Raw genomic sequence first — 13,535 nt, 5'->3', positions numbered from 1 at the left:
TTTGGAGTTATTTTGATGAAAGTATATGAATATTTGATGTCACAAATGATAGGAAAAAGCTACAATGATCGCTGATCAAATGCAATCTGAAATACAGGCATCATATCTACATGACATTGGCCTTAGTACTAACCTTGTATTCATCACCCAAAAAATTATGCAAAGATACGCTGATGAGCTTGTTAGAATTATCATCAAGGGTGATAGAAGTGAGGAGAAAGAGGCACTGAGAATAGAGTTGGACTGTAGAATCCAATCTTTGAAAGTAAGCAGTAATAGAAGTTCAATAGATATTAATCTTTTATAGTATTTTATGGATCATGATCTCTAATTTTATGTGTTCTTGTATAGACATATGTGCCAGTTGCGAGGTCACATGGTGAACATGGTCAGGATTTTTGCACAGTATCTTTGTGTAAGTAACACTTTGTTTGTTTTGATCAACATTATAACACTTACCTTTTTTTTGTGGATGTTTCTCGCTAGTATCCCATTTGATATTTATCTATTGCAAATGTCTTTTCTAACAATATTCTATTCTTCATCTAATGATGAAGTGCGGACTCCTCCTTCAGTTGGTGATCCACTATTGTCTGCTGCATTGTCGGCAACAAGGACCATGCAAACATCATCGTCTATGCCCAATAGAACTAGTAAAACCTTGATTTTCTATATTTTGTAATGTGTTATATTTTGTACTATCTTTCTACAAATTGATGAACAATGAAGTAGCATATTAGTGCTTAAATGATGTCTACAGAAGCTTGCATACACACAAACACATGCATACACACACCACGCATACATACATACATACATATATATAGCCACACATAGAGAGACATGGACATAGGCAGGGAGGTAGACCAACAGAGAGCAGTACTAGAATTTTCATTTAATTGTATGATGTTTCATTTGATAGAGCAACATAGAGTAGTACTACTGAAGTTGATCCATTTCCTAGAGAAGTTCATGTGATTATTACTAGTTCATATGGAGGGACATTGTTGCTGAATAAGAAAACTATATTTCCATTAAGAGAACGAAAGCTTCCAGGTGCTTTAAAATTGATATTATTTAAAGTGTAAATTTAGTTTAATTTTACATTACTCATTTTGGACTAATAAATCCTTTATATTTTTGTAGGTAATAATGCTTTCTTTGAAAATCTTTTTCATATGACATTGAGACTATTTGGACCCACCATATGTAAAAGGTACGTAGTTTCATATGATTGCTACATAATTTTTGTTTTCTTCTATTTATTGTAATATATTAAAGTTATTAATCTAACAATATATTTGTTTTTAAAAAGGTGGAATTTACAAGCTGTGGAATTAAAAAATCAAGTGATTGCATCCATTGAGGAGAAATTTGGGAAAAACATTTTTGACATTGGCCTACTTCTGAAAAGAGCAGCAAAGCATATAAAGACTGTGAGGGATCAATATAGAAGGGCTCTTAAGGATAACCCAAAGTATGACCGTCCTCCTATGATTCCACCAATGGAGTGGAATGAAATAATAGAAGATGCAAAGGAGAAAAGGCTATATGAAGATAGAGATAATGAAGCAGCATAGGGCAAAAAGAGGTATGTCATTATAGTACTAAGTACATTGTAATCATGCACTAATTATTGATATTTCTACATATATAATCTAAGATGTTTGAAATTGTTCATAGATTACAGGACACATCCGTGGCTACAAAAGCGAGAATAGAAAAGGTTGGCCAACACAAACTTGGCTCTAGTGGCTATATGAATTTGTAGTCTCGACTTGTAAGTAGAGCAATGAATTTTATATATATTTTTTAATATAATGTTGCAAATAGTTTTGTTTAATGAAACCATACATGGAATATTGATGTTATCAAGAAAAAAACACAGGGCACAGATTTCAATGTGGAGGTCACAGATGAAGATAGAAAAATTGCCTTGAAGGAAGGCTATAAAGTTGTGGTTGCATGCCTATGTGAAGAATCTATAAGCTTTGCCCAAGAATCTAGTGCACCAAATGATATCTCATAGGTAAATTGGTTAGATGAAAAGTAAATGAAATTAAATAGTTGAGAAGATTCTCTTTTGGTATTAGTTTTAAACGTAGATTGACTACATAACAATGTGCATAACATTTTACTGCAGCCTTCATATCCTACCACAAAACCTGCTCCTGATGAAGGCCATGATGTGCATTATAGTGATGAAGATATTAATTTGCTATTGGAAATTAATTATGCAATTATGAATACAATTTAACATCTTCAATTAGAATTTGACATGTATCCTTTTTTTGAATATTTCAGAGCATGTTGAACATCATGCTGAAGTAGTGGACCATGTTCCAAGTGTTCAACATGTTGACATGGTGGCAGATCAAAATGTTAATGTAGATGATGTGGCATTGTCAGGTAAGAAAAATGCATTTTATGTTGTACTCGTACTTAATTACAAGCTTGTAATAGTTAGAAAAAGAAAAAGAGTATGCCAATTTATTGCATTCACTTTTTCCTGCAATAGAGCCCCCTTTAGTGCAACAACCTCTTGCTCCTCCAAAAAGAAGGAGCCATCATAATTTGACATTACACATACCAAAAGAGGAGGAGAATGAAGCAAATATGGATGCTCCTATGAGCGCTTTTCTTAAGAGAGCTCAGAAAAACAAAAAAAAGTAATGATGTTTTAAAAATCTTCTTTGATAAACCTTGTTGGATAATGAAAGAACTTTGTTTTAAGTAATTTTGTATGAATGATGCATATTAATATCAATTTTTAGTTTGTGTTAATGAATATTGTTATCTGTTAATGAAGTTTTGATTTGTATTGTGTATTAATGAATTTTATATCATATTAATGAATGTTATGTGATTGTATTGATTGAATGTTATAGTTCATAAATGGATGAATGAATGAATGAAGTATGTAATTAAATGGTAATGGGTACTTTAGATTGGTGTTAGGGGGAGGGGGGTGAGGCCAGATGAGCTTCCACCTTCATGTGGTTGGCCTTGTTAAGTAGAGAATATTATAGTATTCTTGAAACCAAGTGTAGCTCATATTTGTTAAGTCTTCAAACACACATCCCAATTCTCTTTAAGTAGACTAAAGTTTTTTCACTTGTAATAGTCTCATTGCACTCATCTTTTGGTTCCTTGAACATATAGTTCTTGCTTAGTTTAAATCCTAATTATTAGATATTTGTCCACATTGGAGTTAGTTTGGCATAGAAACCTGCATATTTTATTATATATATTTAGTCAAGTGAAAGCAATGTAGAAAGCATTCACATAGTTGATGTCTAACAAAAGAAGACCAGATGCATATACTATTTAGCATGGAAATCCTTGTAGTGAATTGTGTGTGTATGTACACACACACACATATATGTATGTATGTATATAAGTTCAAACAAATGTGTAGACTCAATTAGCAAAAGATACCGACCTCAAATCCTACAATGCAGAAGGAATTGACCTTTGAAATGCAAAGTGTTTATAATGTAGGTAGATTTACCTTAGATATCCTTTGAGGTCTTTAACAAATTTGCTTGTACTTATGAATAATCCACCAAGATTTGAAATAGTGTTTTTCAACAAATGCTCTAAACTTGGAATATACCTCCATAAAAATTCTCCCTTAGATCTGCTCATCATATTCAAAATAAGCCTTCATATTTCTGTTCACTTAGGTCTGATTTAGGTCTTCCACAAATTTGGCTTATAATTATGCTCTTGATTCTCTTAAAATCTTCTTTGAATCTCTCCTACTAGCTGTAGTCACTATTATTGGTGGGAGACAATGAGGTTTTGATAATTTATTTGTACTATATTAACCAAATGCAGGATAGTGGGAAAAGTTGGTGTAAGTGTAGTGTTGGATGGTAATTGCTAATGGAGGTTTAGCCTGGATTAGACACCAGTCTAATAGACAGTGGATCATTTCATGCTTGAAGATGTTTAGCGGGTGAATCCTTCATGTTTGGGGGGTGCCTCTATTACCAAAAATGATATAGTAGAGCACTACTAGTGTTATGATGGGCAAAATATGTCTTTCATTATGATAGACTATTTCTAAGTCATCTGTGTTGCTTCTTGCTATTGTCAAGCAGTCTTTTTTTTCCTTGAGACCATAAACAAATTTATCTACCATTTTTGCTAATGATAAAATTTTGACTTGAACAATGATAAAGTTTATTATTAATCATTATAGTGGAACAACTTTTGACTTGTTCAAAAATTTTAGTTGAAGGTGTTGGAATTGATAGTGAACCCCAAGCTCCTAGAAATCACCTGCAACCAAAATGCATGTTACATCTATGTCTGAGAGAGAATATGATCCAAAAAGCATGCCTACTTTGGTGATTTGGCTATTATTGCAGCACTACAAAGTGTCTTATAGTGTTTCTCATTTTCTTAAATAATAGGCAATTAGTTCATGATTTCATCATATGTTATAGTGGAACAACTCCAAGAATCTTGGGTAAATTTCTTGCTATAAGACTTTCTTGTATAGGACACTCAATAATGTGGGCTAAGTGGTGGGCACAAAGAGTAACAAGAAAGGATCTCTACAAGTGCACGGTGCAGTAGAATTCAAAAATGAAATTGAAGTGCTCTCATATATTCATTATAAGAATCTAGTTAGGCAAATTGGCTTTCATCTCCATTCATGATGGAACTTACAATGATGCATATCCACAACAATCTTTAACTTCCAACAAACAAGTTAAACCTGAAGATAAGTTGTTTGAAGACCTGGTTGACTTTTCCAAGGAAAAAAGTAAAACTTCACCCAATAAAATTGAAAGTTTTTAAAAATTAGAGGTTGTTCTCTAGGATGGTTTGTACTACATATCTTCAAGTAGCTTGCTACAAGTGATGGTTTAGGTGGAGCATCATTATTGAAATCATTGTATAGTCTTTTGTTCAATTGAGGTTTAGTATTCATTATGTGTTATATTATTCCTAGTGCATTGTAATTTAATTTATTTCTTGTTACTTCCTTTTTTCTGTTATGAAATTCTTTTTGAAGATTTGCATATTGAAACAAACTTATGTTCTTACCTAGAAGGTAAACAATTTTAGTAACAGTGCCAAAAGATCCATATATATATATTGCAATGTATTGCTGAAGCTTGTTCTATTTCAGATCTCAAGTAGTGTGTGAGCTATTGGTGTTTCAAACTACTGAAACTATCAAGCAACAAAATGCTTAATATCACAATGAAATGACTCACACAATCTAGGGATTAGCCAATTCCCAATATCAACTATATGAATGAATCACTATAACCCAACTTCAACAAAACCAAAGGATGGTTTCCTACTCTTCTGGCTCTGCTAAACCAAGGCGTGCATACCTAGGGATAATTCTAATGCAATGGTGTATGAAATTATCTTAGTTTCATTCTGATTCTCATCTATTACCCTCACATACATAAACAACTCACTTCAATTCTTCAATGCTCTCAAACTTATACACATCCCTTATTAGCAGATCTGGTCATAATTCTCCTAAAACTTACAAATATTCCTGAAAATAGCAGCTACCTAAGACTCGAGAATGAGATATAAATGAGTTGAGACCAGTATTTATAATTCTTGAACAGGATTGAAAATAATTTTGATTTTGTAAGATGATTTGATATGCAGTAGTAGAATTCACCCTTGTTTACTTCTGATTTATAGGACCAGTGCCTTATCCATTGGGCAAGAAATTGACTATTGGTGGGAGATCTAATTCAAATAAATTGTATAAGAATTAATCAACTGCAATCACCCATCTCCATTCTTATGCAATATCCCTTTTATGAACTCATAAACCCTACTAATTTACTAAAGCATTTATATAATTGCTTGAATTAAAAGCAACAATAAAACCAACATACAACCCATCCAGACTGTATTCAGCCAAATAAACCTTATTTAAATGACTTCAAAGTAAACAAACCCGTAAACTGGAGACAAAAATTGATGACACAGATATAGTGTAAATACCCCTTTGTATTATCCTTTTCATAAGACTAATACAATAACCAATAGAAAACTAATTGAATGCCCAGAATAGGTTGCCATTTCTATCATTTCAATTTGCTTATTAGAAAGTACAACAGAAGTAAACTCAAAACCTATGCATACTATTAGACCAATTGAATATGTACTCTTCTTGAAAGAAACAAAAAATTGCACAAGTCTCGAACCATCACAATGCCTTGAAAACTCATTTATATAGAATGAGTTGCAACCAGCAAAGGGAAATTATGATTTGACTAGTGTCTAAGGAACAAAGCATCATACAAAAGACAAAAACAATCACAATAGAATGTTAGGTGTATCAAATATTCCTTCAGGTAGGCCTGTTCCAGTTTCTATTGTGAATCATCAACTTCTGATTTGTCTCTCATTATTTTGATTCCTCAGAATATGTGGCTACCAAGCTAGCCAAAGAAGGATGATCTTGTGATACCTCCAAATTGGTTTTCTCCTATGGGTTCTCACTGCTTTCACCCTGAGAAGGCATTATTACCTTTTCCCCTTCTTCTTTTTTGAGTTCTAGTGTAGAGGTGTCAATAACTTGCACCTCGCCTTCTTGTTTCTCATCATCATCTGATCTGTCCTCCTCTAACTGCTTGTCCAAGAGAAGATCTTCCATCCAAGTGTCAAATTGTATATCATCCGACCAACTAAACTGTAGGATATCATTTTTCTTTTTTAAAATATAATGAGCCTCCTTTTAAAAACCAACAAATTCTTGCTTCAAAGAATTAAAAAATAATTGGACTTTAACCAATTCCTCTGTCGTGGTGGCCCACTAGGAATGCCCCTTTTCATTAATAACTTTATTTATCCTTGTGTAGAAAAGGTCATCCAATTCTTTACTCCACTCTTCCTTATTTTTCAATTTCTTTTTTATCGAAGGCACAAGGAAATAGATCAAATTTTTTATTCTTGTACTTATTCAAATAAGAAACAATTTTCAATTGTAGAGAAACTCTCCTGTTATCAAAATCTGACAGGTCATTAGCAATATCATACAATTTTTCAACATGGTCATTGGAAGACTTTATAACTGAATAACATAGAAGGGTGATTTCCTTTTCCCTTCTTCCCCATTTATTAACAATAGGCTTGAGGGTATCATCATGAGTTTTCAATTCCTCCCATATATCTATTACTTTTACCAACTGATCAAAGAATAAGGGCCACTCAATTTTGTCCACTAAATACATTAGAGCATTTCTAAGTTTATCCTCATACTGCATATTTAACTCTACATGTAAGGCCCATAGTTTGCTCTTCTCTTCTTCAAATTCCTTAGCTGTATAATATTCAGACCTTTGAGGTGTATCTAGTATCTCTACAAGGGGGGTGGATTTAAATGGTTCCACTAGAGGACGGGGGTATGTTATTCTTGGCCTAATGGATTTCCCCATTACCTTGTTTTCAAGTTCAATTCTCCTTTTTACCTCCCTATTATAGGCCTCAAGAAGTGTTTCATATTTATTCTGTAACTCAGACATAACCTATTCCTCCTTCTTAGTAGTGGCCAATAGAAACTTAGAAGAATCCACATTCCAATATGCTCCCTGTACATGTGAAGTGTCAGCAACCCTTCTTACAAGTATATTTCCCATCAGCCCAGACTCATCTGATTGTGATGGTGTGGCTCTAGATCCCTTTCTCAATGACCAACTGACCAATGCAGCTTGATCTTCAATGAATGAAGTGCCTTGGAAGTCTCTTCTATTTGGGTCTTGCAACTCCAATCTACTTGAAACAGAATTAAAAATTAATGCATCTGCAATACCCCAATTGGGCAATAATAAAATGTTAGATGCCTTTATCATTTTCCTCCCCTCCTCAGGGCTTATATTCTACAATTCCTTCATCATTTCTTCTTTAATTTGGTTTTGCATATAAGTTTCATCCATTTCTAGATGCTCTATTTTCATCTTTTTACATTTCTCCTCAAAAACATTCATGTTTTTCCTCCATGCAAACTCCTAAAAAGCCCTTGATTTCACAAAACTGTCATCAGTAAATAATTGATGACTTGCTTGCTCTAATACAGGGTCTAACTCCCTGCCTCTATAATTAGCTATTGTTAGATCCAAACTTGGGAGAGGAAGTTCTAGAGGGTTACCCTCATCTAATTCTTCTTGAGTAATAAAAATATCTCCATGTGATCCCATTTGTTCAACCTGTTCACCAGTGAGCTACTCTTCTCCAATCCTTAAAGGGGATTGGGTGGGAAAATATTCCTCATCTTGAAGCCTTTCTTCTATCATTACCTTTTTCCTCTTAGGACTAGGCTCTTCAGGTCTCTCCTCTTGGGCTATACTGGTAGATCCTATTATTTGTTTGCCCTTGTCTATAGGAACCCTTTTATTCTAATTTATAGTATATTCGAGCCTCTTTTGTACAATTATTTTATCAGTTCTCACATTTGGAGTGAAAGCCAACCTCCTCATGACCTCTCTGGCCTTATCAGGATATGAATCAATAAAAAAATGTTTCTTTTCATTCATGAACTCCATTATTTCAAGGAAGGTATTCATGAGCTTACTTATTTTGTCAACCTCTATAATAGCATTATCCAAAAGATCATATTTATTATCAAAACAATGAATGAATTCTAAGACCCGGGAATAAACTCTCCATTTTTCCTTTTTAGTTTCTTGCTCCTGCAATGAGAATTAATTCCTTATAATATCCTCTGGATAATAAGGATTGTGCTTGACTGGTCCCAACTTGATTCTATGCCTCAACATCTGATTGAAAAATCCCTCAGAATCACAGAAATGGGGATGAGAGATAGCCATCATATACTGCTCCAAAATTTTATGCAAAAAGATCCATCCCCCTTTCGTAATCACAAACTGATGGGCCACTGTGCAGGTAGGAAAAAATGACCCTAATTGCCTTTTCAACAAAAATATTTCTTCCACTCCCCCTAACTTCCATAAAACTTTAGCCATTCCCACCTTCAAAGGAACTTGGTAAGGAAAAACATGAGGTTTTCCCTTGAAACCATAGATTCTAAAAATAGTAGAAACAGGGTAGGGGATGATATCTCCCCAATTATGTGAAACTTTCAAGTCATGGGGGTTATCCATAGGTATGATGAGACTAATTAGTACCCTAGGGATTTTGGGATTGTCACTCAATATGAGGCATCTCAATTTAGCAGCAAAATATCTATCAAATCTGACAAAACTAGCATTACTTGCATCCCATGTCATATATGCACTCCACAACTGGACTGGCAGTATTTCCCCACTCTCCTCTCTATTTAGTTCCATCTCATTACCAAAATATGTCACTCCTTTGAACAATAACATATGCATTGATAGAGAATACTAACCAAAAAAAAATTCCACCTTGCCCTCCGCAATCCCAACTAAACCAATGTGAATTTCTTCAGCTAAAAAAGGAAGAAAAATACAAAATAACATCTTCACCGAAGGAAGCAATTGTTACCATCATGTACATGAAACCAATGGGCATAAATTCTTGCTTATCTTCACCAAAAACTCGGCATAAGGTCCTGTATATCTCTACAGCCCGGGAAGTGAAAAGACTCTTCTAAAAAGGCTCTCTAGAGGCTACAGTAAAATTGGAAAAGTTCCTATTGTACCAATATGTGCCCTTAGTGCACCTCCCCTAATTACATCTTTCTTTGCATTATATTCATTCTCTAATTCTAGTAGATTGATTTGCACATGTTAGTCTGATAATGGTTCCAGGTGAAAAACCTCTCTAATTTCTTCAAGAATAATTGAAACCAGAGGCACACCATCCTTTATTCTTACAACCCTAATGGCTTGGTCATAATTCTTAGCAATGGCTTCAAGCAAATCATAATCCATGAAAATACTTGGGACTACTAACTTTCCCAAATCAAAATTCCAAACATTAGCATGCAGGGAAAACAACTTTCTTTCCGAAAACCACTTTTTAGACAAGATACGACCAGTTTGAGTAGTTGTTGCATCCCTAACACAGTTCCCCTTGTCATATAAGCCATCACCAATTTTAAGCCTAGGGTTTAAGGAAATTAACTTTTTAATTTGTGCAGGCTATATAGTAGATTCTGGGAGTAATTCTAATAAATCATCGTGGACATTCTTATCTATATAATTAATTTTCCTAGAGAATGGTTTCTTAGGAGGCATTTTGACAGTATTGAGAGAATTGGAATGCCACAGAGGTTATAATATGATTACTTACTTGGCTTGCTGAACTTGTTCTTCTTTGAACTTCTAAAATTTCTCTCAAACGATAAAAGAATAGTTTCACGTCTTTACTGGGCTTAACACGACACAATCAATCAGGCTCTTGTACTCAGAAAAATTACAATCTCTGTTCGCATAGGACTAGAATTAATGAAAATATCTATGTTATACTTTGTTTCTCCCACATGCGAAGCTTTCACTTATCATAAATATGTCAAACAAAAAAACAGAGTGGCGTCACACTTTCTTTTTTAAACTTGTGTCATTGATCCTTGAAAAATCCTATGATCTGGGAATGACAACTAAGCTAACTCAGCTTTATTTTTAACACATTGGCAGTCAAGCCAATAAAACACCTCCACCTATACCTTTCCTTCAAGGCCGATGCTCCAAACTAGGCCCATGGATGACTACGGACATGTCACATCAACTCACTAACTCGTTATACATAATTCTCTAGCACCTTTCCACAGTGAGCTAGCGACGATCACTGATCTTACTTTAATTTTGTGGTAGACAATTGAAACAACCTTTAAGAACACAATGGTGGGTCCATTGCTCATTAACTCACTATAGCTAATTTTCGCACATCTCTTTATAGTGAGTCAATGAGCGTCGTCGATCCAAACTTGATCTTGTGGACAACAATTTTACTTCAACAATGGTGGGTCGCACTCGCTAACTTTCTATACTTAACTTTCGAGCACTTCTTCATAGCGAGTCAATGCCACCCTTTGATCCCGACTCGATCTCACAATCAAAAATCTTCATACCTAGTACACGACAAGTGGGTCCATGATATCACTGTCAATGAGCTGGCTCAACACAATGGCACATATATATATTTTCTAATCTCTACATAACATCACATGTCTTGGGTCTCGCCGTGTCTGTGACTTTTAGGTGGGTCGCTATATCGCTACCGGCATAAAAACCAACAATTCAGCTAGCGATATGACGAGTTCTGACAAATCAAAATCTTCCTGCTCAAAGATGCTCAATGGGATGCCACCGTGTAACTCGATCTACACAACTTAGCCTTATCATGTCACTCATTCAGGGCCCACCTTTGAGGAATTTTAGTTACATTACCATTTTCTAAGCAATCACTACATCGCTACCGGCATAGATACCAACAAACCTAGCTAGCAATATGGCGAGTTTCGGTAACCCTCTCTTACTTCCCTTAGCTCCTACAAAATGTACTACCCTGGACGATTTTGGGCTATGTCCTTTTAAATAGGCTTGGGGTAGCATGACGATGGAGAAAAATATTTATGGGGCCCTGAGCCCATGTGGTTGGAAGTTGGAAGTTTGTGGTCGTAGGCGGTTAGTGTTAGGGGTTTCGGGTTATAGTGTAAGTTGTAGTTTTAGTATAAGTTAGTTTATATATATATATATATATATATATATATATTTGTTAGTTTTGATTATGTTTTTATTTATATATATAATTTAATTAATATGTGTCTTTTAAAAATTAGTTTAGAATTAAGTTAGTTTGTTTTTATTTAAAATTATTTAAATTAATATTAAATTAAGATTAGTTTTAAATTTAAATTAGTATTAGATTAGTTTAATTTTAAGTTAGTATAGATTTAATTTAGTTTTTAGTTCTTAATTAAATTTATTGTTTGTGATAATTAATTTAGTTTTAGTTTAAAGATAGATTAGTTATTTAAAATAAGTTTAAAATTTAGATTTTAATTGTTAGGTAGCTTAATTTAAATGTCTTAAAACATTGAAAATTTATTCTTTGAAAGTTAAGTTAGTAGTGTTAATGTCTTAATTTTTATTTTTACTTTTTATTAATTTTAGTATTATGAGTTGTTAATGAGTAGAATCAGATAGTTTTTAAAAAATTTAGGTTTTTAGTATGTTTTTAAATTAGGATATTTGGCAATACAGTTGTTTGTTTTGTATTAAATAAATGATGTTAGTTAATATATATATATTTTAGTGGAATCAAATATAATTGATTTAAAAGCATAGTTGTGTTAGTATTATTAAATAGTATCATTGTTAATTTATGTTTTAGGATTATATCTTATAGACCAAATTCAACATATAATTATCTCTTCTTACACAATAATAAATTTACTTATCTATTTTCCTTTATAATATATTTTGACAATTATATAAATATTATTAATTCTTATTTTCAATTAAATTTTATCAAAAAAAACTAATAATTAATATAGTGAAGTTGTAAAATTGTAATAAATTAAATTTTAAATAGGAAATTTTTTAAATAAATTTTCTAAAATTTAATTGATATAAACTCTTGGAGAACTACTATGCTAAATCTATGTGAATAGTTTTTTTAATAAAAAATGATATAATATTTAGCTGAATCTTTAATAAACTTATTTTATACTCTAATTATTAAATTTAATTATTTTAAAAATAAATTTATATAATAAACTTCCCTATCTAAAATCTGATACTACTCATTAACAACTCATAATACTAAAATTATTGACAGATATCCTAATTTCCTATTTAAAATTTAATCTATTACAAGTTTACTACTAATGTTTGCAAGAGCAAGACTGCAAATTGGAATCCTAAGCAGAAGTTCATGGGTCACTGCCACAAATGCAACAAACAAGGACATCAGGCACATGAATGCAAAACCAAGACCTTGAGCACACAAAGATTTGAAAGATACTCCTATAACTATCAAAAGTATGGAGATAGAGCATATGAGTGCAAATCCAAGCCTAAGTGGTCATCAAACAAATAAACAAAAGTAAATCACAATGGAAAATCTTATAATTAGGATTACAATACTAGGTATAGTTGTCACTACTATCAAGAGTATGGACATGTTCCTAAGAATTGCATAAGAACACACTTTAGAAGTGACTACAAAAAATGGTTGAGTGAACTACATGTTTTAGTTGGTTGAAGATTGGTCACATAAGTAAGAATTGCCCAACAAGGTCAAAAGTGCCAAGCATTGATTCAACAAAGGAAAAGAAAAGGAAAATGTTGAGAATGTCAAAGATGAAATGAAAAATACATGGAAGAGAAAGGAAGATTGTAGTACATCAAGTTCTAATGGGATGTCTTCACCCAATGGGTTAGTTGATGACACCACCTCCAACTAAGAAATCAAGAGATATGTGTGGGACTGATATTTAAATAATATATCATAATTATTTCCAAGGAATTAGTCTTGAAAATATTATATTTTCATGAAGAAAGATGCAAAGTTTTGTTTAGAATCTTGAAGAAATCTTTTAGTTTTTAAATTCTCATGATACTATCAAGCATGAAAATTTTCACTTAAGTTGTTGA

Source organism: Cupressus sempervirens, chromosome 6 (assembly GCF_028749045.1).
Source record: "Cupressus sempervirens isolate cs-2001-9-10 chromosome 6, ASM2874904v1, whole genome shotgun sequence".
Classification (NCBI taxonomy): domain Eukaryota; kingdom Viridiplantae; phylum Streptophyta; class Pinopsida; order Cupressales; family Cupressaceae; genus Cupressus; species Cupressus sempervirens.
Note: the sequence above shows the minus strand (reverse complement) of the source record.